This window comes from Telopea speciosissima, chromosome 3 (genome assembly GCF_018873765.1).
Source record: "Telopea speciosissima isolate NSW1024214 ecotype Mountain lineage chromosome 3, Tspe_v1, whole genome shotgun sequence".
NCBI classification, from domain to species: Eukaryota; Viridiplantae; Streptophyta; class Magnoliopsida; order Proteales; family Proteaceae; genus Telopea; species Telopea speciosissima.
The window spans coordinates 35731421-35755437 of NC_057918.1; the positions used below are offsets into that span (position 1 = coordinate 35731421).

General features: G+C 45.2%; 1 long non-coding RNA gene across 1 annotated transcript; it reads left to right on the forward strand.

The window, feature by feature from the left end:
* Window positions 1-1316: 1316 nt before the first annotated feature.
* On the forward strand, window positions 1317-23909 carry LOC122656961. The gene is made up of 3 exons (XR_006332196.1): window positions 1317-1326; window positions 9583-9593; window positions 23741-23909. It is a non-coding gene; the product is annotated as an uncharacterized LOC122656961 (long non-coding RNA).
* Window positions 23910-24017: the final 108 nt, after the last annotated feature.

Sequence of the window (24017 nt, forward strand, 5' to 3'; positions counted from 1 at the left end):
TCAGTTATTAATTATTAATATTTATGGGATGCAAAAGAAACTTGATCGATTTATTTCCGCTACGCATTCGAGTATGGGATGGATCCCTCTTGCCATGTGATGACTAGAGATGCATTTTTCTGTCCTTAATGTGTTCTAAAATTGCATGGGACAAGTGAGGGAAGGAGAAACACTGACAGGGATGCACCAGGGTTCCCATGGTCAGCCATGGGAAACCCTAAAATTAACATGGGGCACCCATGGGACACCATGGGATAACCCAGGGTGTGTAAAACCCTAATTTTTAGTTAATTGGTTTCCCTAGGGAATCATGGTTTAATCCCTGGACCGTAGTTATGCCTACAATACCAACACCTCAAGAACCTCGACGTAGTAAGAGGACTATTAGACCACCCACCAGGCTTACTCTTTTGACCGAAGAGGAACAAATAGTGGAAGAATTCCACATGGTGTCGGTTGAATCGGATGATGACCCGATAACATACTCTAAGGCTCTTAAGGATGTTCATGCCACTAGGTAGCTAGAGGCAATGCGCTCTAAAATCGATTCGATGCATTCCAACAAGGTCTAGATTCTAGTCGATCCACCACTTGGCGTTAAGCCGATTGGATGTAAATGGATCTTCAAGAAGAAGAAGGGCGCGGATGGAAAGGTCGAAAGATTCAAAGCGAGACTGATGGCAAAGGGCTATACCCAGAAAGAGGGTATAGACTATGAGGAAACCTTTTCACCAATGGCGATGATGAAGTCCATTAGGATTTTTTTAGCTGTCGCCGTACAATTTGATTATGTGATCTGGTAGACGGATATGCAAACTGCATTTCTGAATGGTTTTCTTCAAGAAAAAATCTACATGCAACAGCCAGAGGGGTTCTCTTCCTTGGAGGAAGAAAGAAAAGTGTGCAGATTGCAGAGGTCCATTTATGGACTGAAGCAGGCTTCCAGAAGCTGGAACATTAGGTTTGATCAATCAATCAAATCTTTTGGTTTTGGTCAAAACATAGATGAACCAAGCGTTTACAAGAAGATCAGTGGGAGTGCAGTATGTTTTCTTATTTTATATGTAGATGACATATTGCTGATGGGTAATGATGTGGGGTTTCTTTCATCAGTGAAACAGTGGTTATCCACAACGTTCTCGATGAAAGACCTTGGTGAAGCTAGCTATATCCTTGGGATCAAACTCGTGAGAGATCGCCAAAAAAGGATGCTAGGCTTTTCATAGGCTACCTATATAGACAAAGTCCTGGCCAGATTTAGCATGGAGAACTCCAAATAGGGAAGTGTCCCTTTCCGACATGAAGTCAGTCTTTCCAGATCTCAATGTCCTCAGTCTCAGACAGACTTTGAAGAGATGAAGAGGATTTCCTATGCCTCTGTAGTAGGGAGTCTTATGTACGCTATGTTGTGTACGAGGCCAGACATTTGCTACACAATAGGTATCATAAGTCGTTACCAATCTAACCCTGGAGGGGAGCATTGGAGTGCTATCAAGAATATCCTTAAGTACCTGAGAAGGACTAAGGAATATTTCTTGGTTTTTGGATCTGATTAGTTGTCAGTTCTGGGTTACACAGACTTAGATTTCCAAACTGACAAGGATGACAAAAAATCCACGTCTAGGATGGTATATCTAATGGGTGGAGGTTCCATTGTGTGGCGGAGTGCAAAATAGAAATCTATAGCCGATTCCACTGCCGAAGCAGAATACCTTGCAGCTTGCGATGCAGCAAAAGAAGGTGTTTGGCTGAGGAAATTCCTATCAGATTTAGAGGTTGTCCCTGACCTTGTCAAGGGCCCTATTCCCCTATTATGTGACAACAGAGGGGTCATTGCACAAGCTAAGGAGCCTAGGGCTCATCACAGGAACAAGCACGTGCAGCGGAAGTATCACCTCATCAAAGAGATTATCCACTAGGGCGACATGAGTATCTCCAAAGTGGATACAACTGAAAATGTGTCTGATGCCATGACAAAGGGTTTGTCTCCTGGAGTGATCACATGGAGGGCATGGGTTTAAAATGTATGGGAAATTGGCTTTGATGTACAAGTGGGAGATTGTTGGATTTATGTGTCCATCAAACCCGGTTCGGTTCGGTTCAATCCAGTTTTACTTTGTATTGAACTTTTATACATTTTGGTTTAATATTATTGCATGTGATATAAACTTTCTGAGCATTATGTGTCCGTAAGCTTAACTTAAAATTGTAGTCACGACTAGGGTTTGGGCTGGGCACCCTTATCATATGGTCGTCGCTTGGGTATGCCTAGACAAGTGATGTCAGGGTACGAATGCGAGTACTCGCATGATTGATGTGTGTATTGGCGAAGAATCTACTTTGTCGATTCCCTCATGTGTTACTGCCAGATGTAGGAAGGGATAGACATGTGCCACCAACACCCTTTACCTGAGGGAACCCTGTCGCTGCAAAGTATGATCGCATTCTTTGGTCCATCAATGACTAAGACTCAAGTGAGTCAAAGTCGGTGTTCTGGGAATGTGTGAACACTTTGTGAGTGAAGGAGTTACTCAACATGGTCACCACTATCCGATTGGACAACACCAAGATTGAGATTGTCTGTATATGGTCGGATCAGAATTTGGATCCAGTGCCGTTTTAGAAATGTTTTTTGCAAAATCTATTTTACATAAAATAATGGATTATATATATTTATTTAAATAAAGTGTTTTATCGAGTTTTGCGGGACCCGATCAGATGCACAGACACTCTTATATGGACATGTACTATGGAATGGGGTTTGGCAGTACAAGTGTACATGCCCTAGATTCCATAATGATGGTGTTGATTAGTGGGGGGTTGCACTTGATAATTTATTATCATGTAGGGAGTTATTTGGAATTTGCTAAAATAATTGGTTCTTTATTTAATTAATGGATATGGTGCTAATTGTAATTATCCATAAATTTAAATAAAGTAACTAATTAAATCATTCCCTATTAGAATCTGCTTCTTCACCAATTAGAAGCATTTTGAGTTTAAACAGAACTACCAAACAAAGAGAGAGAGAGTCAGACTCTCACAGGGTTTTATCTAAATCCATCCAGTGTTTTAATTAAACCCTATTATTATAAAAGGGGACCAAAATGCAGAGGGGGCACACAGTCTCCACATTTTCTGGCTACCCCCTCTTGGATGTGTTTTGGTCTCTCTCTCCCTCTTGTGATCTCTTCTTCTTCTTCTTCTTGTTTCTCTCTACTGTGTTTGAGAGTTAGGGTTTTAGAAACCCAGATCAGTGCTTGAAGAACTGAAGAGCATCTGGGATTAGCTTGAAGAACCTTTGCTGCACCATTAGAGGTTCAAATCTGCTTACTTGGAGTGCTCATTGGAGGAAGAACCATTGTCTATTGGAGGAGCAACAATTGAGGCTCATCAGGTTAACAGTTCTTTATTAATTCCTCTTGATTTTAATTATTGATTATTTATGGGATACGAAAGAAACCCGAATCGATTTGTTTCCACTGCGCATTCGGGTATGGGATGGATCCCTCTTTCCATGAGATGGATTAGAGATGAAGTTCTCCATCTCTTTTGGCTTCCATAATTGCATAGGACACAAAAGAGAAGGGTAAGGCATTGGTTTATCAGACCAAACCCTAATTGGGATGCACTATGGTTCCCATGGGCGACCATGGGAAACCCTAAAATTTAAATAGGGCGCCCATAGGCAACTATGGGCTAACCTAGGGCATGCAATACCCTAATTGGTTTATGATTGGTTTCCCTGGGGAACCATGACTTGATCCCAAGACCGTAGTTTGACCTAAAATATCATCAAGGAAATATAAAAAAAAATTCAGAAATGAAGGGGAAGCGAGAAGGGAAGAGGGTTTGAAGGGGAACCGAAGCAATGCCCTGGATTCACTTTCAGGAAATCAATCTTGATTGGGAGAACAGATTAGGGTCCCAAAGAAGTTCTGCTACTACAAAAATATCCTCCAACCTTTAATCTTACAATTGATGGAGAAGTTGGCTGAGGAGTACACTGGAATTGCTTACAATCTCATCACCAAGAACTATAATCACTTCTGCAACAATACTTGCCTCAGATTGACTGGAAAACTGTTGATGTATAAATTTACGCTACCCTTCCCTAACAGTTAGAGCTTTTAGGTGAAATGGTAGCGACCATGGTATCAGAGCAGGGAGGTCAAATGTTCGACTAATAGGAAATGCATCGAAAGAGTTTTCCCAACATTTCTTCTCCCTTGGTGCCCTACGAAGGAAATGCCGCGTGAGCTCCATGTGCAAGGACCATGGGATCTTGGCCTGCACATGCGGGGGAGTGTTGATGTATAAATTTACACTACCCTTCCATAATAGTTCGAGCTTTTAGGTGAAATGGTATACCAAGTTCAAAATCAGAGTGAGAAGAATAATTGACTTGTCACTTATGACAGAGGTCCTCTTTATTTATAATGAACCCAAGATGGTAAAAAGGGAAAAGGGAAAAATAATATAAAACCCTAGTGAAGCCTAATGTAAAGCAATAAGATGCTAATCCCATGGATCTCAACGGAAACCCATTCCTCATTGAGTTAATCGGCTTGCTAGAATCAGTAAAATTTCTAACTTTTATTTCACAAACCCGGCCTCTTATTTCTCCAAAATAATTTGTTTTCATTTAACCCGAGGAGCTTCTTGAATCTCGAGGGTGCAAGGGAAGAAGAAGAAGAAGAAGAGGACATTAATGCCATTCTACCCCATCACGGGTATATTGGCAATAAAATGACTTCAACACTCCTACCGTTTGCAACTAACGGGGACAGTTAACGAAGTGGGTTTAATTATTAGTTAGTTTGGAAAGCAGGGGAGGTACGCATTATTTTCAAATAAAATGGTAATTAAACGTCACCAAATTTGAATTAATTTTATGCACATGCTTAAAATTATATGAGACTAAATCAAAGAGTTTTGGTTCAAAGTGAGGAGGTTCGGATGATAGTGGCTGTAGCATCCACCGGTAATGTGTGGAAGAGTGTAAGCTTTCTATGTGGATCAGACGTATCAACACCTTTTGCATCTTTTTAAGGATTCATAGCTGTGTTGGGTCCTGAGGGTCCGAAGTATCAAGAAAATATTAGGAACAAAACGATCATTTTCGCAAATGGTTCTAGATGTGGGTGAAATTTTACATACAAACTCAAAATTGCTAAACAAGGTTATCGTAGGAGTCTTGGATCTATTTGGGAAGGTTTAGGTACTGAAATAATATGAAGGGTAAAATGATAATTTATGCCACATGATCACCACGGGAGTAAAGTGAGCTCTGATCAACATCATTGGAAGGTTCCCCCCAAGGTGTCAAAATGCAGTGCCTACACACATGAATGCGTTTGTGGCCCAAAACCCCTGGTCCTAGTCAGGCCGGGCCAGAGGGGCCTAGCCTACAAGGTTGCTGCTGAGAGGTTGAGAACATAGGGATGCGAAAACGTGGCTGCACCGTAATAGTTAGGGGGCTGGCCCACGTGTCAGAGACACAGGCAGCACTGAGGGTAGAATCACTTCTCGCGAGAAACATGAATGGAAGCAACGAAGGTAGGCCCCGCCACTGCCTTGGCATGTGGAGGCAGAATAGGTTGGTGGCATACATGGCAGTGCTTGATTGGGGGCAAGGAAACGTGGACCAAGAAGAGTGGTCATGGTGGAAGTAGTTGCATAGACTAATAACCGCTGGTGCTTATCTTATATAAGGGGGACGACAGATTTGAGGGGGACACACAAACACACCTAACAACCAGCATTTATTTTACTTGCTTTGCATTTTACTTTTCCTTGTGTCATTTTTGAATTCTTTATTGCTGTTCTTGTCATCATTTGAGATTAGAAGGACGTACGATCACATACTAAGTGCAACAAGGGTGTACGCATAGGGCTCACACTTGTATCTGGTATGATTGATTAATACATTTATTATTTCAATTCATTATTGTTTGTGTCTCAAATCTCTCTCTCTTATCATAGATTAATAGCAGTTCGGGCTATAGTCCATAGTTGTTGGCTTAACCCAAAAGACCTTAGAGCTACTCAGGCAGGAGGGAAACCTACTAGCCTGGTAAGGAGCCAGATTAGGCTGTTCTCGGACTTGTTTGAACCTGAGCAAAGGTTCTGGCATGCCCGCGCTATTCGCACCACGTGCGTATCCCCGCGTGTGAGTGTTTGGGATTTCTATCACCAACACATTTTGGCATGCCCGATGGGACCCTCATAAGCCAACGACTGCTATGGTCAAACAAAAGAAAGGGCCAAGACGTCCTTGAATTCAAAAGGAAACCATGGTGGATGAAGAAATGGAGAACCCCATGGCGGTCGAATTCGCAGACCAAGCCGAGGATGAACCATGCGGTTCACATGGCAATAATGCTAGCCATGACTCAGCGCATCAGCTGGCAATTATGGTGCATGATACTATAGACCCCCTTGCGGGCAGTATACAGTAGCTTGTGGATGTCTTCAGACCTATTTTTGATGACTTATGACACAAGATGGCTGCGGTTGATAAGTCCGCAGCTAGCCAGCAAAATCAGTTTGAAGAGTTCCGTGAAACCTTCGTTACCTTAAGGCAGCAGGCCACATCGGGGGCAAGACCGAACACGATGGTCACACCACCTGATGGGATTGCAGTAGCGGCCAAAGGTAGAGGACTTGAGGTAGGCCGAATAGGCTTGCCAGCACTGGCCGCGTATGGCGGCAGTTAGAGCCAAAATCCTATTGTCGGGGACCGACCCAGGGTCAGTTTGCCAGCGATGACTTTCGTCAACCCCCTGTACCAAGCTGTCTCACCCGGCGCCGTCAACCCCATTGGGAGTTCCGTGGTTAACAGTCCTCCCACAGGCGTCCCTGGGGGCACTAGTCAGGTAACCACTTTAGGGGCAAGCAATGTGCCTGCACCAGCTATCCCCGTTGGACTGCAGTGGCCAGCCTCCACAAGCACGACCCAGACAGGAGGCACCAGGCCTAGCCTGGGGTACAGTAACACGGCCGCCATAGGGGCAAACGTTGTTCCCTTAGGGGGATACCCCCCTCTGGGACGAGGCAATGCCACCACCAAGGTATCTGGGTACAGACCCGTTGGAGTGAGCACCAGGGAAAGTGTGCCCGGATTTGAACCCAGGCCTGAGGCGTTCCTAAATACCCAGCCCGGCCTAGCCTATCACGATAAACCATGGCCACCCGATGCAACGGGGTACCCTACGGCCCAGGGAGCACCATTGGTAATCAACCAGGGAGAGTTGACTAGGATCATCCAGGACAGCATTAACCCTGTCTATAGGACGACCCCACATCCTGCATACTGAAAGCCCTACCCTGAGTATTTTGATGAAGTGGACCTCGGGAGGAACCCTGAGATCCTAGAATTTACCAAGTTCTTAGGCGAGGACAAGGTGTCCACTAATGAACATATAGCCCGCTTCACCGTACAGTGCTGTAATTTGGGCGAAATGGAAGCGGCCAAGCTCAGGCTGTTCCCTAACTCTCTAATGGGATCGGCCTTCACCTGGTACTTCAATTTGCCCGCTAACTCGGTCCAAAATTAGCAGGAAATGGAGGAGCTCTTTCACACTTAGTTCTATCGCATTGAGCCTGAGATCACCTTAGGAGACTTGGCCAAAATGACCTAGGAACTGGGTGAGGCCGTCGAAGGGTTCATTACCCGATTTAAGACGGCCAAATACAAATGCCTGACCACTCTACCCGAGGCCGAATATGCAAAGATGGCCTTGGGAGGGCTCAACTTTAAGCTTCGAAAGAGGTTTGCTAGCCAATACTTTGCTGACCTCGGACAGCTGGTACTGCAGGCCATGCCCTATGAACAACTCCTGAAGGAGGAGGGCCAGCGGAAAGCGGCCTTTATTGGAATGTATTACTAGGATGCCGCCGGTCATGCTTTCCCATTGCTGGGGAGTAGCGACCAAGAATAGGTTGATTACATAGAATTTGAGGTGGATACTGCAGAAATTGCATAAGGAAAGCCCTATGTGTGTAAGGCCTTGGCCAAGCCGAATGATCAGGCCAAGTAGGCTGAACAATCTAAGGTCAGACCCTAGAGAACCTTTGACTCAAAGGTGATGTATTCCTTCGACATTTCGAAGGCTGACTTGATTTTTGACCAGCTGCTCAAGGATAAGTAGATTAAGCTGCCGCCAGGGCACCAGATACCACCCAGTCACGAGCTAAAAGACCAAAAGTGCTGTAAGTGACACAATACTCGTACCCATACTACTACTAACTGTGTGGTTTTACGGAATGCCTTATAGAAAGAAATTATGGCTGGACGTTTACAGTTCCCAGGGAAGGAAAAGGGGGTCATTATGGTTGATGAAGACCCCTTCCCAATTAACATGGTCAGCGCTGACTTTTCAAAGATGGCCAGACCAAGAGGGAGTACCGAGCCAGCCCTGAGTTTCAGACAGTGGAGCATTCCACCAAGTCCGAACCCACCGGCGTGGTCATTAGAATCTCGTTTAAACCCATGGGCCACTCCTTTCCATACCCAGGCCAACAGTGACCGGACAGCTAGCAATCTGGAGGTTACAACGGGTGAAACGGCGTAGGGATGCTTGGCCCCACCCGAGCGGCCCAGGGTGCCTATTGTAGGCCAATCCAGTAATGTGCCAGCTCAAGATGAGGAATAAGTCAGGTTCAGAGATGACGAAGGAGGGGCAAATGACCCACAGTGAGTTCCCGTTATGAGTTTAGTCCGCAAGGGGAAGTAAGGGGACTAGAAGAGCGCGAGACTGGCACACCCAGGTTGAGTGAGGCACCAAGGCTGCATCAGGAAGTCTGCCCCAGATGTAGTCAGCTAATCGAGGGGCAATAGAACAAAAACGCAGCTTGGTCAGGCCAGGCGCCATCTGATCAGGGCACACGGCCTTCCCCATGAACCAAAGAGGAGGTTAATCTAGCACTTGCATGAGATAGGAGGCCGATCCCTCATCAAGTAACCTACATTTCCAGGCCGTCCGCTGAAGACCGGCTTAGGAGGACTTTAGTAAGGAGATGCCTGACATATGAACAGCATGGGCTAGACTACTCGCGCTTAGAGTACTCCAGATGGGAGGCCCCTCAACACCAAGAGGGCCATAGGCCCAGGATGGTTGTTCCTAAGACGGATGGAGAAGAGTGGAAGGTTACAAGGCATCCGAAGTTCCCGGCCAGCCCCGATCCAGCCCGTACGTCCAGGGCACAGAAAAGAAGGCGACAGAGGAAGAGGGCGGCCCAAAGACGGAACCAGCAGACCCAGGTCAGTGAGGGTCGCATCAATGCCCTCCCCAGGTCCAAATAGAGGAAGCCATAAGCTCCGAAGAACAAAGTCAGGCGATCAATGGGCCATCAGGGGAAAAAGACCCAAACACTGCCATTGGGGAAGGAGGAGCTCTAGAGCCAGACGTGTCAGATTAAAAGACCGAGGATAGTGACCCTGATGTCTTTGGGGACATCATGACGAGCGCCAACCCAAGAGTTGACAGTACAGACAACAGTGGCCCCATCCATTCACCAGATATTGACTTCGACGGGTTGGTCAAGATGATGTTCGGCACGATCCCAACTCAGGTATAGATCTCAATGGTGTATGTCTTGCCAAAGACATTCCAGTATCAGCCTGGCCAGGTGATGCAACTGGAAGGAGACATAGACGAAGGGGACTCGCATCCAAAAATACTGGGGATAGAGCTGGTGCCCACTTAGGAACAGGCCGAGAAGAGGATAGGCTGCGATGAGCCAGACCAGCAGGGCCCAAAGGATAATGTCAGGATGGTCATCACAAGGGAGACAGAGTAAACCTTTGACACCCCAGTACCACGGGGAAAGATGGCCGACATATTCGAGGAGCCAACTCGTGAGATGACGAGGCATTTAAAGCTGCTATATATTCAGTCTCACATGGATGGCAAACCAGTAGCCAGGGTTTTAGTTAACAATGGAGCAGCAGTAAATATCTTACCCTCGAGGATGATGAAACGTCTTGGCAGAGACGAGACCGATTTGCTACCCGCTGATGTATCGGTCATAAACTTCTTGGGTGGTTCCACTAGGCCGAGAGGAGTGCTCTCGATCGATCTGAGAGTCGGAGATCACACGTCCTTGACGACCTTCTTTATCATTAACGCTATGCCCAACTACAATGCCCTCTTAGGGCGAGATTGGATCCATGCAAACTCTTGTGTCCTGTCGTCCCCACACCAGTTTTTGGTGCTTTGGTGTAAAGGGGGAAAGATTGAGTTAGTGATGGCCAACAACCGGCCATTCATGGTCGACGCTAGTCATGCGGAGGCTGCTCTATACGACGGATGCATAGGTCCCATCCAGTTCACTGGGGAGGATGAACATGGGAGGCCTATGTCCTTGGTTACCTCGTCTACAGTCCTGGAGGAATTTTTCCAGTTGAAGGGGCCACGGACAGAAGCCCTGCCAAATCTCAGAGAATGGCGAAGGAAGACTGACCAAGATTACTTATGAAGACAAGCCAAAAGGTGGTAGCAGACATAATGCGCCGGCTGACAGTTGCAAGCCTAGAGCAAAAAATGTCTGATGAAACAAGAGTGGTGGCTGAGGTCTCAGCCAAGGAGCAGACGGTGGCTGGCCCTGAAGTTAGGCTGCAAGACCTGCCACTTGCATCGCCAAAGATGGAAGAGACGCTGGTGGAGGTCCAGGATCCATTGATAGAGGTAGACTTAGGGACGACCAAGGACCACCGGCCTATTTATGTTAGTGGTCTACTCCCACCCAAGCTAAGGGAGGATATTATAAGTTTATTGAAGGAATTTAAAGATTGTTTTGCTTGGGACTATTCTGAGATGCTTGGTCTAGACCGAAAGTTAGTTGAACATCGGTTGCCCATCAGGGATAACTACAGACCGGTAAAGCAACTGCCCAGACAAATGGCACCGGATGTCGTCCTAAAAATCAAGGACAAAATTGAACGATTGCTTAAGGCAGGTTTCATACGGACCGCCAGGTATATGGAATGGGTATCGAAGAAGAATGGGAAGTTAAGGGTGTGCATCGACTTTAGAGACCTGAACAAGGCCACCCCTAAGGATGAGTATCCGATGTCAGTGGTTGACATGCTGGTTGATGCGATCGTAAAGAATAGCACCATGTCTTTTATGGATGGCCACGTCAGGTACAATCAGATCTTCATTACAGAGGAGGATGTCCCACAGATAGCCTTCCACTGTCCAGATGCCCTAGGGATGTATGAATGGCTAGTCATACCGTTTGGGCTGAAGAACGCCATCGCCATCTACCAAAGAGGGATGAATACTATTTTCCATGACATGATCGGCACCTTTGTAGAGGTCTACATTGATGACATGGTGGTCAAGTCAAAGCGAGAGCATGAACACCTTGAGCACTTGAGGTAAGTGTTTTCCAGAATGAGGACTTATGGCCTAAAGATGAATCCATTAAAATGTGCCTTTGGAGTAGCAGCCGGTAATTTCCTCGGATTCTTGGTTCATCAGAAAGGAATTGAGATCGACAAAAATAAGGCCAAGGTCATCCAGGATGCGAGGCCGCCTTCAAATAAAAAGGAGTTGCAGAAGTTTTTAGGACAGGTGAATTTCCTTAGGCGCTTCATTTTTAACTCCACAAGTCGGACAAAGATTTTCTCCTCACTGCCTAAGTTGAAAGCCGGCGAAGAGTTTAGATGGGATAGTGCTCACCAGGAAGCATTTGACCAGATAAAGGCTTACCTAATAAGGCCTCTAGTTCAAATGCCTCCAAAAATAGGGGTACCTCTAAAATTGTATGTATCTGCAGCGGAAGGTTCAATAGGGAGTCTACTCGCACAGGACAATGAGGCCGAGAAAGAACAGGCTGTGTTCTACCTAAGCCGGGCCTTGACGGATGTAGAATGAAAGAATCCTACGATCGAGAAGCTCTGTTTGGCATTGCTTTTCTCTTGCAGCAAACTTAGGTACTATCTCTTGCCAGCAATGGTGGACGTGGACTATCAGACCTACGTCATCAACTACATGTTCACACGCCCAATTTCTAGGGGAAGGATTGGAAAGTGGACTCTCGCTCTTATCGAGTTCGCCCTCCAATATGTGCCTCAGAAAGCAGTCAAGGGATAGGAGCTGGCAAACTTTCTTGCGGATCATCTACCCGTGGAGGTCTCCAGGGATATGATGGAGGTACCACTTGTCAGCCTGACACCATGGAAGCTATTCTTCGATGGGTCTAAGACCAAGCAGGCCACCGGGGCGGGGGTTATCTTACGGTCACCAGAAGGGACAGAGACTCAAATGGCCTTTCGGCTCGATTTCCCTTGCTCGAACAACCAGGCCGAGTACGAGGCTCTCATACTGGGGATGGGCCTGCTTCTTGACCTAAAGGCTGATACCGTGGAGATCATCGGAGATTCACAGCTGGTGATCAAGCAGCTAGCCGGGGAGTATCGGTGTGAGAGCGAACACTTGGTAGGGTATCTTGCGCAGACTAAGAAGCTAATCGAGGGGTTCCAGGATGTGGTGGTTCGCCACATCCCACGGTCAAGGAATCAGGCTATAAACGGATTGGCCCAGGCGATGTCTAGCATCAATCTGCCAGAAGGCAGTTTGGAAAAAACCATCTTCATTAAAAGGCGAACACGATTTGCTATCTAGGAGGGTAGCTATCTAGAGGTCAATCACGTCGAAGATACCCAGCCTGATTGGCGAATGCCAATCGTTCAGTATTTGAGCAAACATGGGCCAGGGTTTGACAGAAGAATCAGGGATAGAGCCACGGGATACGTGTTGATTGGAGACGACCTTTACATGAAGGGGAAGAATGACCTGTTGCTCAAATGTGTCAGCTTGAATGAGGCAACGTTGGTCATGGCCGAAGTCCACGAAGGCATCTGTGGAGCGCACCAGGCTGGTCTTAAGATGAGATGGTTGATTTGATGCCATGGGTATTACTGGCCAACTATGACGGCAGACTATGTCAAGTACGCCAAGGGATGTTAGGCATGTCAGACCCATGGACCAGTGCAGCGGTTACCAGGGACGGAGTTTAATCCAGTGGTCAAGCCATGGCCATTCAGGGGATGGGCTATGGACCTTATAGGGAAGATTACCCCACCAGCTACGCGGGGGCATTGCTTCATTATCGTGGCCACGGATTATTTTACCAAGTGGGTTGAGGCCGTGCCAATGAAGGGAGTCAATTAGGCCAAGGTCATCCAGTTCCTCAAGAGTTACATCATTCATAGGTTTGGGCTTCCAGAGACTGTCACGTGCGACAACATGAGCATTTTCATTGGGGATGAGGTGGTGGCATTTGTGGCTGAGTTAGGAATAACATTCACCCATTCCACCCCATACTACGCCCAAGGCAACGAATAGGCTGAGGCAAGTAACAAGATTCTCAAGGGGTTTTTAGCGAAGGTTGTGGATGACAACCCACGAAGATGGGCAGACATGATCTCTAATGTATTGTGGGCATTCAGGACGTCACAGCGGACCAGCATGACCACTACGCCCTTTGCATTAACATACGGCCAAGATGCAGTGTTAACCGTTGAAGTTAGCATAAGGTCAGCACGGGTGGCTTTCCAGCAGAGACTCACGCCAACAACCTATAGCAAGGCCATGATGGCTGAGCTCGATGACCTGGAAGAAGAGCGCTTGGCCGCGCTAGATAGGATGCAGGTTCAGAAGAGGAAGGTTGCAGCCATCTACAACAAATATGCCCAAAGAACTTCCAGGAAGGGGACATCGTCCTGAAGGCCATACTCCTGGTTGGAGCGAAGGACCCCAAACTGGGCAAGTGGTCCCCAACATGGGAGGGACCATTTACGGTCTGTCAGGTGCTCTAGGGTGGGGCTTACAGGCTACGTGACTTGGAGGGATGCAACCAGACCAGGCCTACCAATGGTAAGTTCGTTAAGACTTTTCATCCCACGATCTGGGACTTGGGGTGAACGAGACAAGGGTATCACACCATAGGAGCAAGGCCGTGGATTGGAAGAAAGGGAGCAGGCTTTACTCACAAGGAAAGTGAACACAGCCTGAATAGGCCAAACACAACAAAAGAAACAAACAAAGTAGCACTATTCTTCTAGCAAGGGGAGGGAAGGCACGCAGGCCTACTTGAAAAAGTCCTGGGGAGTGGATCCTTGGATTTCATTCCATTTCTTCTCCATTATTGCTAAGTGCTCATTGGCTACGGCCATGTTGGCTTGGCGGCTTGGTCTCAATGCTTTCTGCTACTTGGCTTGGGCTTTGGCTGAGGTCGCCTCTGCGGACCCGGCCTTGGAGTTGAGAAGTTTCTTCCTGACTTCCTGATCCAATTCGATCCTCTCAGACCGAAGAGTGGCAAGCTGGGCTTCCAAACTTTGGATGTCCTCATCCATGCGAGCCAGCCGATCTTGCCCTTCTCGTACTCCATCTAGGATCGTCATAAGGTCATCCAGTAGTTTCTGCAGTTTCTCATCCAGGGCGTCGCTCTCTTTGAGAAGGGCTTCATAGGTCTGAACATTCTTGAGGGCGAGGGGGGCCACGGTGGTCACGTCGAACATGAAGGCAATGACCTCATCTAACCATTCTTTGACCGGAGCAGGAAGGTCGGGCAGTGACAGTAGTGTGCGAAGTGCCTTGGCGATGGATGTCAGATTGCCTGCACTCACAACCTCACGAAAGGGAGATTGCAGGAAGGACTGCAAAAGTGTTTTTGCCTCGGTCACCTGGGCAGGAACGGATCCAGGACCTGAGGCATCGCCAGTCTCCTTTTCTTCATCAGATGAGCTCAAATCAGCCAGAAGGGCTTCCAGACTCACAACCTGAAAGGAAAGACGTGTCAGCACTGGCAAAGCATCGAAACTAGCGTTAAAGCTAAGGCGCACGTATTGTGGGAGTCACTACAAGGACGACGTGGCTTGGAGGGGAAGGAGGCGCCGGTTCATGTACTGGGGTTTTGGACCCGCTGGGTTCGGCCACATCATAATTACCAGGCACATCAGCGTCGGTCTCTTCTTCTTCGGGGCCACTTTTGGAGGCACCGTTTGAGTGGGAGGAGGATTTAGATTCTGAGGAACTGGTGAGAACAACCTGGGGGGACTTCATAGTAACGGCCTATTTTAGGCATACCCTGGACCGAGTGTGATCTTTCACTGAGCGAGAGGTGACCGAGGGAGATGCTGCCGTGGGGGCACCAAGCCATAGGCATACCCTGGATCGAGTGTGATCTTTCACTGAGCGAGAGGTGACCGAGGGAGATGCTGCCGTGGGGGCACGAGGCTTGGTGCTTATAGCGAAGGAGGGCCTGGCGTTGGGCTACCTTTGATGGGCTGATGCTTTTCACCCTCTTGCTCACTAGAGGGGGCTCGTCCTCAGAGTCCTCATCATCTTCTGGGGTTGACCCATGATCACTTCGGGCTGACTGGACCTAGAACGTGGGCTACACTGAGGATTTAGCTGCGATCACAAAAGGGTCGATCAACAAAAGATAGGCAGGGTAGCAGAACGAGAAAAGGAGGACGATGCTTACCAGTGGCTTGCTTGGAGACTGATGCTTTCTTTCACTTTGGGGCAGCGGTCTGATGACTGGTAGTACCTGAGGATGAGGGAGGACGCTTGCTGCTTTTGGGGCAGGGACGAAGTGTGAGGAGAGAGGTAAAGTATGTGTCCTACCAGGCCGTAAAGTCTTTGGTTGTTGTGGGCTCCCTGACAAAGAACTGCAGGTTGAACTGTGAGAGGACCAAGGCATTCATGGCCGAGGCATGAAGTATGTCGGGTGTGCTTGAATAGACCATCCTGTCTAGCTCGCAGTCCGTAATGGAGTAGTAGTTGGGGCAGGGAATCGCCTGACAGAGGCCGAATTGGCACACGCATAAATGGGGATAGCACATCTCGAAGCCACAGGTGTTGTTCCCTGACGGCTCTAGGGTGACTCCGATGTGAAGATCTCGACAGACTAAAAACTTACCCCACAAAGCTGGGGCGGATGTGGGACAATCAATGGCCAGAGAGAGCCACTCAGGAAAAGCCTCCTGCGTCTGGAATGGGAGGAAGAAATTGCTACTTGAGTCGGGCTCGAAGGTGGAGAAAAACTGGTAGTACTCTTGTAAGGTCCTCAGATCATGGTGGGGAGACGATGCAAACAGATAACTAGCCACAAACAGACTGGGAGTGGTGAGGGCACGGCATACAACTCAGTAAAATAAGCGTGAAGCCACATCTAGAGGAGCCAGAACGGGCCATCATCGTAATTGAAGTTGAACTCAGTAACGTCGTTGCAACCCCAAAAAAGGGCGGCCAGAGCAAAAGAAGCTAGATCGACCACACGGCCTTGCCCCAGGGCATTGACCAAGCGTAGGTAGGTCTTTGAAATCTTGTTGGACCGAACACAGGTGACATAACGGCAGATCCAAAATAGAAAGAAGGCCTTAAGCTCTTGGGGGGAAACGGAGCCATGGGTCTCCCGGTAGGCCCGTAGATAGAAATTATAACTGGAAGACTTGGTAAATTCAAGACCGTGGTGTATCTTAACCTCGAGGTCATCGATCAGGCCAGGGGAGGAGCTATTGAACTCTTCTCCTTCGGCCTTCAGGCCGGTGAGGGCTCCGACGTCCAAGAGGGTTGGGGTTGCCATCCCAAAGTCGAAATGGAAGGTGCTTGTGGACCATGACCAGAACTGGAGTGCAATATCCCGCTCATATTTTGGGAAGTTGGACAAGCTGTGGGGATGCGAAGCAAAGGCTGGACCTAGTCTATAGACAGAGGGCTCAGAGCAAGGGATCTGTACCTCGGTCAGGACTGCGGTGGGCAGGAGTGAGCGTTTCTGGGCCAGCAACTCTTCTGCCTCCTCTGTCGCTGTGGGTTCTACAGGTTTCTTGGCCATGGCGTCTAGAGAAGGAGTTGGGCGAAGACAAGAAGGAGAGAACGGGGGAGAAGGTTGATGAAGAGCAATGAAGATTGAGAAGGCGAGGGGCTTTTTCGTTGGAAGACCCTCGGTAAGGGGCGAGTGCTTAAATGAGAGACTGGAACTTGGGCCGTCATTATGGCGCAAGGTTTGAAATTCAAACCCTAACAGCCCGAGAAGACGAAGCGGCAAAGGGGTTTTTGCGCGATGGATTAGCTGGAGATGACTGTCATTTTGGCCACAACCCCCTCTGAGCTTGGGTCACGTGGCGTTGCTCAAGGAGGTTGCGAGGGGCATTGTTTGTGGCCCAAAACCCCTAGTCCTAGTCAGGCCGGGCCAGAGGGGCCTGGGCTGCAAGGTTGCTGCTAAGAGGCCGAGAACACAGGGATGCAAAAACGTGGCTGCACACTGACAGTTAGGGGATTGGCCCACGTGTCAGAGACGCAAGTAGCACTGAGTGCAGAATCACATCTCGCGAGAAACATGAATGGAAGCAACGAAGGTGGGCCCCGCCACTGCCTTGGCATGTGGAGGCAGAACAGGTTGGTGGCATACATGGCAGCGCCTGATTAGGGGGAAAGGAGACGTGGACCGAGAGGAGTGGTCATGGTGGAAGCAGTTGCACAGACTAATAACCGCTGGTGCTTATCTTATATAAGGGGGACAACAGATTTGAGGGGGATACACAAACACACCTAACAACCAGCATTTATTTTACTTGCTCTGCATTTTACTTTTCCTTGTTTCATTTTTGCATTCTTTATTGCTGTTCTTATCATCATTTGAGACTAGAAGGATGTACGATCACATACTATGGGCAACAGGGGTGTACGCACATGGCTCACACTTGTATCTGGTATGATTGATTAATATATTTATTATTTCAGTTCATTATTGTTTGTGTCTCAAATCTCTCTCTCTTATCATAGATCAATAGTAGTTCGGGCTGTAGTCCATAGTTGTTGGCTTAACCCAAAAGACCTTAGAGCTACTCAGGCAGGAAAGAAACCTACTAGCCTGGTAAGGAGTAAGATTAGGTTGTTCTCAGCTTTGTTTGAATCTACACAAAGGTTCTAGCACGTCCGCGCTATTTGCACCACGTGCGTATCCATACGTGTGAGTATTTGGGATTTCTATCACCAATAAAATGGAAGATATGCATGGCCAAACTCGTTTATATAGTGTAAAACGTTTTAAGTTTTCTTTTTTTCTTTTAGAATTGTTGTCCACTTCTTCTTTTTTTTCTTTTCTTTTCTTTTCTTTTCTTTTCTTTTTTTTTGTCCTCATTCATTTCTAAGACATTTATAGGGAAAAAATTGCCCATGACGTTGTGCAGATTTCTATGAACTTCCTCTCACATCCCACTCGTGGACCTCACACTCTCTCCTCATTAAATGTTCCCTTCCAGACGATTTGATCACCCACCCGGTGGGAAACTGCAGTTTGACATCATAGCAAACCCGGCCTCTTCCTAAATGTATAAAGTTTCATGATGTGGGTTGTCTTTTAGCTTGATATCATCTCACATAGGTTGTCTTTTAGGTTATCTCTCTCTCTCTCTCTCTCTCTCTCTCTCTCCTCATTAATTGCTATCTGCTTTATAGCGATTCCTCTCTCATATGTAGTTGATGATGAGGTTGTCTTTCAGGTGGGAATGCAGGTGATATCTTCCATGATCACTATCAATGTGACACATGTACACCACTTCGACAATGGCTGATTCGATTATGAAGGGTTAGGACATAAATGACGGATCAACCAACTAACTAACTAATAAACGTAAAAGGATATCAAAATGTCTGATTACCCAAAATTGGTTGGTTATGAAGAAACATCTAGAGAACAATTAATAAGCTTGATTAATTGATTTCAATTTTCGGCCATTCCACTAAGAAACAATACCTCCTTTCCCATTTGAGTGCTAATAATGGACAAAGAAATCATCAAAACCCATCATTTAAATTGTATTAAAAATAATTTAATCACATAATATCAGAATCCCACTCAATAATGTCTCATCTTGGTGGAGACTCCATAAAACCATCCCATAAATATGAATTATAAATCACGTTTTGTTTTCTATATAAGTGCCGCATCACTTTCCCCTCTTCTCAGCCACCAATACTACCTCAGACCTCTTCTCTTCTTCTTCTTCTTCTTCGTTTCTCTATTGTTGGTTTGAAGATGAAGTCTGTTGTTGTTTTTCTGTTGCTGATTATGCTAAGCTCTTGCATAGCGATCCAGAGAAAGGCTTTTCTGAATGAAATACATGAACGAGCTGATCAACAGGGCCAGAAGCTTTATGAGAAAGCTCTGGGGGTAGAAGGCGATAAGGAGGAAGGTGGCAGTAGAGGTGGGTACCCTAGTACTGGAAACAAAGTCGACAACCACCATGGCATCCCACGAGAAGACTTCAACAACTGGAATGGCAGCTCTAGGGATAACAGTGGGAATGGTAATGGGTAATAATACGTAATTAGCTAGGCTTTGTTTGGCAATATTTTCTTTAGCAGTACTTTTTTCTGTTCTCTGAGTACTTAGTTATGTCTTCGTATATATGAGAGAGGGAGAAAGGAATAGAAACGTATTGTGAATAAAGAATGTCTTTCATCCAAATCCATGCACTAAAGCAAGAATCCGTACGCATCACTTACCTGGACTTACCTGGATATATATATATTGTGTGTGTGTATGCTGCCAGTGAGAGTGCATAGAAGGGCATTTATGGAAACAAAAAGGACAGATATATCATCACCTACCTATACATGTAGGGATGTAAATGGATAATCAAAAATCCAAATCCGATCCGCATCTGTGTCTGTTTAGGGACATCCGTATTTGTTTAGAGATATCTGGAAAAAAAATCGAATACTTGATAAAAATCCGTCAGAAAAAAAATCCGAATGCTTAATAATAAAAAATTAATTAAATAATGATCTTGAGGGTTTTTTAAGATTCAACATGTTCTATATGAGGAAAAGAGAATCATGATGTAAAAGATATAAAGTGAGAGTGAATTGTATCCGCTAGGGAGAGGAAGGTCTGGGTTACACAAGGCAAAGATATAAACGGATGATCGAAAATTTGAATTCGATCCGCATCCGAATCCATTTAGAGGTATTCGTATTCGGCCAGGGAATATCCGGATTGAAACAAATTCGATCTGTATCCGAGCCGAATCTGATCCGTTTACATCCCTGTAATACATGTAGCATCACGTTTGGGTAGGGGGTGTCAATTTCTGACCCGAACCGGTTGACCGATTGAAAACGACCGACAAAAATCAGACCAAAAGACAAATTTCAGTTTGGTCTTTCATGAAATTAACTGGTAGAAAACCGAACCAAACCAGACATATTAAAACCAAAAATAAAAAAGAAAAGGCGATGATAAAAACTGGAAAATATTATAAAGAAAACATGTTTTTTCCATATTTTTTTGGGAAAATTTCACAGACAGCCCCTAAAAGTATCCAATATCTCAGAAACTTACCATACTTGGTCAAAAAAGCACAGACTACCCTTATTTTATGAAGATATTTGAACTTAATCCACTCCGTTAGGCTTTTGGGGTTAAGTTGCTGTTAGTTTTATCATAATGGCCAAATTACCCTTAGAAGGAATAAATGTACCATAATACCCCTTAAGGGTAAAACCCTCTTTTACCCAAAAAAAACAAAACACATCATCGTTTTACCACCGCTGGGCTGAAGGAAGAAGACGGTAGAACTGTGTAGTACAGTGAGCTTCGACGCCATTGCTAGACCCATCTCCATGCTCGAAAGACGAAGATGGAAAAACACCAACACATGTATGTTTTCCCCCCTTCAGTCTTTCCTATTGAAGACAAAATTAAATACTCCATCCAGCCCTAACGTTTTGTCATTTGTAACACAGGTACCCCTTCTTCCTCTTCTTCTTCTTCTTCTTTCTTTTTCCTGCAACATTCATAGAAGTTGAAACAGATACAAGAAAACTAACGAGAGATTGATTGTTCAAAAGCAAAGACGGCAGAGCGAATGAGGTATCGAGAGAAGAGATATCGAGAGATGTGAATGAGGTATATTCAGATTTCTTGTTTCCCCTTTCTGCAGATGGATGATGATTAGTTGCTACAAGTAATCGTCGTTGGAGAAGAAATCGTAAGACTTTATTCTCGACAAAGCTAGAAGAAATCGCCGGAGTTGACCTCGGCCATGGTGGTTCTATTCTTCGTGCTCCAACGGGAAGAATCCGCTCTTTCCCTAGTCATTTTTCCCTAAAAATTACTAAGAGGGTAAAATCAACATTTTATCTTGGGGGGTTCACCCTGATTAACGTCAAGGGAAAGTTTGCTATTTTGACCAAGTATGGTAAGTTTCTGAGATATTGGATACTTTTAGGGTGTGTCTATGAAATTTTCCCTATTTTTTTTAATCAAAGCCTGATAATGGATAAGAGCCTATTAAGTCAATCTGATAAAACATCAAATCGGACTAGACCAACCGAAATCAAAATTTGTTTTAACTATTTGGTTTGGGTTTGGCTAATACTCAACTGAAACCGATTCAGCATGACCCACCCAATGTATTGACATCCCTACATTTACGTAAAACACATTGAGGGGAACGTGAGCGGGGGAATCTTCACGTACGTGAACAACTCACAGCCGTTCAGATGAAATCCAATCTATGAGAATATTCCATCTGAATGGCTGAGTCGTTCACGTACGCTCACATACGTGAAGATTCACCGAATTTGAGGGGAACATATGTTTTGGATGTTGGATGTGCATCCAAGCCTGCAGTATTGTAGTCTGTCGTTACCATTGTTGATGTTCATATATACATGTTCCTATAAGTAATAATTGTATAGTTCTATTAAATTGTGTTAATATTAATGGGAGGCTTAACCTTAATAAGAGTTTGAATTTCTATATCTATGTCCATGCAAGGAGGATAGCAATATAATCGTCAAAGTTAAATGACATATATGGCGATTTTGCAAAAGAAAACAAAGAGAAAGTGAAATTAAGCACACAAGACAACGATTTTACATGGTTCACCTCCAAAAAGGAATGCTACATCCACGGTCGAGCGATAGTCCGAATCCACTATTTTTGTGAAGAAAAATACAAACCCTCTCACACATCTCTCAAAGAGATAACCACAATATATAGGAAAACCCTAACCCATGAAAGTACAAAATTGCCTCCAAAAACTCACCCGGTTTGATCTGAACCAACATAGGACAAACTACATATCAAATCGAAGCTATGGACGAGCTCTTCAAGCATCAGCATTAGCTAATGTATGCACTTTTTGGCCTTTTATGTGCATTTCGAAGATGAAATAACACAATGAAGATTCACTATAGTACTTTATGAATTAGAGTTGAGATCAATCTTCACCAATAATAATATATAGCCAATTCATGATTAAAAGATCCATTTCATCTACGGATTTTTGTAATAATGTAGTTTTTATGATTAGTAGTTACGAAGAATTGCTTCTAATACAATCCTAAATATAACTTTTCATTTCCTCTCAACAAACCATCAATGTTGATATGTTAGATTTATTTTTTGGGATATGGTTCTGTGAGCAACTGGATTAGAGGAGTGCATCAATAGGGTGAGACAAAAAGGTATCATACATTGGAGAGCAACAATATGAAGAGGAGAGTGATAGACAGAGAATTGCTAATATATCCTACTAGAGCGGCTCAGAGAACTTTTCTCACATTTGTTTTTGGGAAAAGTGTTAATGATGCCCTCTTACATATGAATTTTTTTTTTTTTTTAAATTCTCTCATAAAAATGAATAAAAATTGTTATTGTAAATAAACGTAGGGAATGTTGTAGATTCAAAAAAACCCTTCTTTTTTCTTTTTCTATTCTTTCTTAGGAAAATGGTTTTTTTCCATCCACAATGAAGGAAACGCCTACTTGTTTAGGGTTGTTATTACTTCTCCCTATTTATTGAAAGTTTGAGATGCCCTTCACCATTGCCAGGCAACCATCCAAGAAATCAATTAGGTAAAATCTTTTTTTTGGAGGTAAGGACACTATGGTTTGAGGTATCACTAACTTACACCCAAAAAAAAAAAGTATCAGTAACGGATCTCCCAATGGATTTGGCTCTCCTCCAGCCGTGGCGGGAGCTGGTGGATCCAGTCCAACAAAAACAAGGGTTGGGCATTTCATAGGGTGTCCCATTATGAAATAACCCAAACACCTCTGTTTTTGCTGGGCTAGCTAGATCCTCTAGCTCCCGCCACAGCTGGACGAGAGTCGAATACTCCCCCGATATAGTTGTACTGCACGATTTGAAGGTGATCCCCGATATATCTAGCTGATATGGAGTAAAATCGTAAAAAAAAAATCATTTTAAAGAAAAACTGAGGGTTAAAACTTGTACGAAACAGTCGATCTGTTCCGATACTTAATCAATATCACATCGATTTTGAAGGTGACTGATATCCGATGTAACACCGTGTACTAAAACCATGATATACACTCAGGGTTACACGCATAACGTACGTACAATGGAACCAACTGACTTTGTCTATTTTTACCACAAGAAAAACTAACTTTGTCTATTTTATTCCTTTCAAGACCTTAAAAAACGTTTTGAATCATATCCCACCTATTATGACCCGAGAATTCCTCTACAACACCACCCTGAGAAACTGCCGGCGAGTTCTCTTCTCCAAAATAAGATATGAAAACCACTAGAACTCCTTATAAATAACATTCCAATCTCTCATTCTTCCTCACCATCTCTTCAACTGCATTCCATTCAATAATCATCTCATCTCTTCTTCTTCTTTCACACTAACCAAGTAAAGATCTTTATATCCCAAAAAGAAAGAAGAAGAAGAAGAAGAAGAAGAAAGATGGCCTCCAACAAGGTGATTGCCATGTTCCTTATCTCTGCTTTGGTTGTGATGGCTTGTGTTGAAATGGGCGAGTCCCTCACACAGTGTGGGCATGCTTCAATGCCTCTTTGCATGAAAGTTGACGGTTCCACCCTGGGTGTCTGTGAGAAAAGTGTTGAGAAGATTTGCAAACAATTCGCAGAAGATTTTGAGAAGGTCCAGGCCAAATTCAATGCCATTCTTGACTAATAAATTTTCTTAAAATATCTCTCTCATCGATCACCC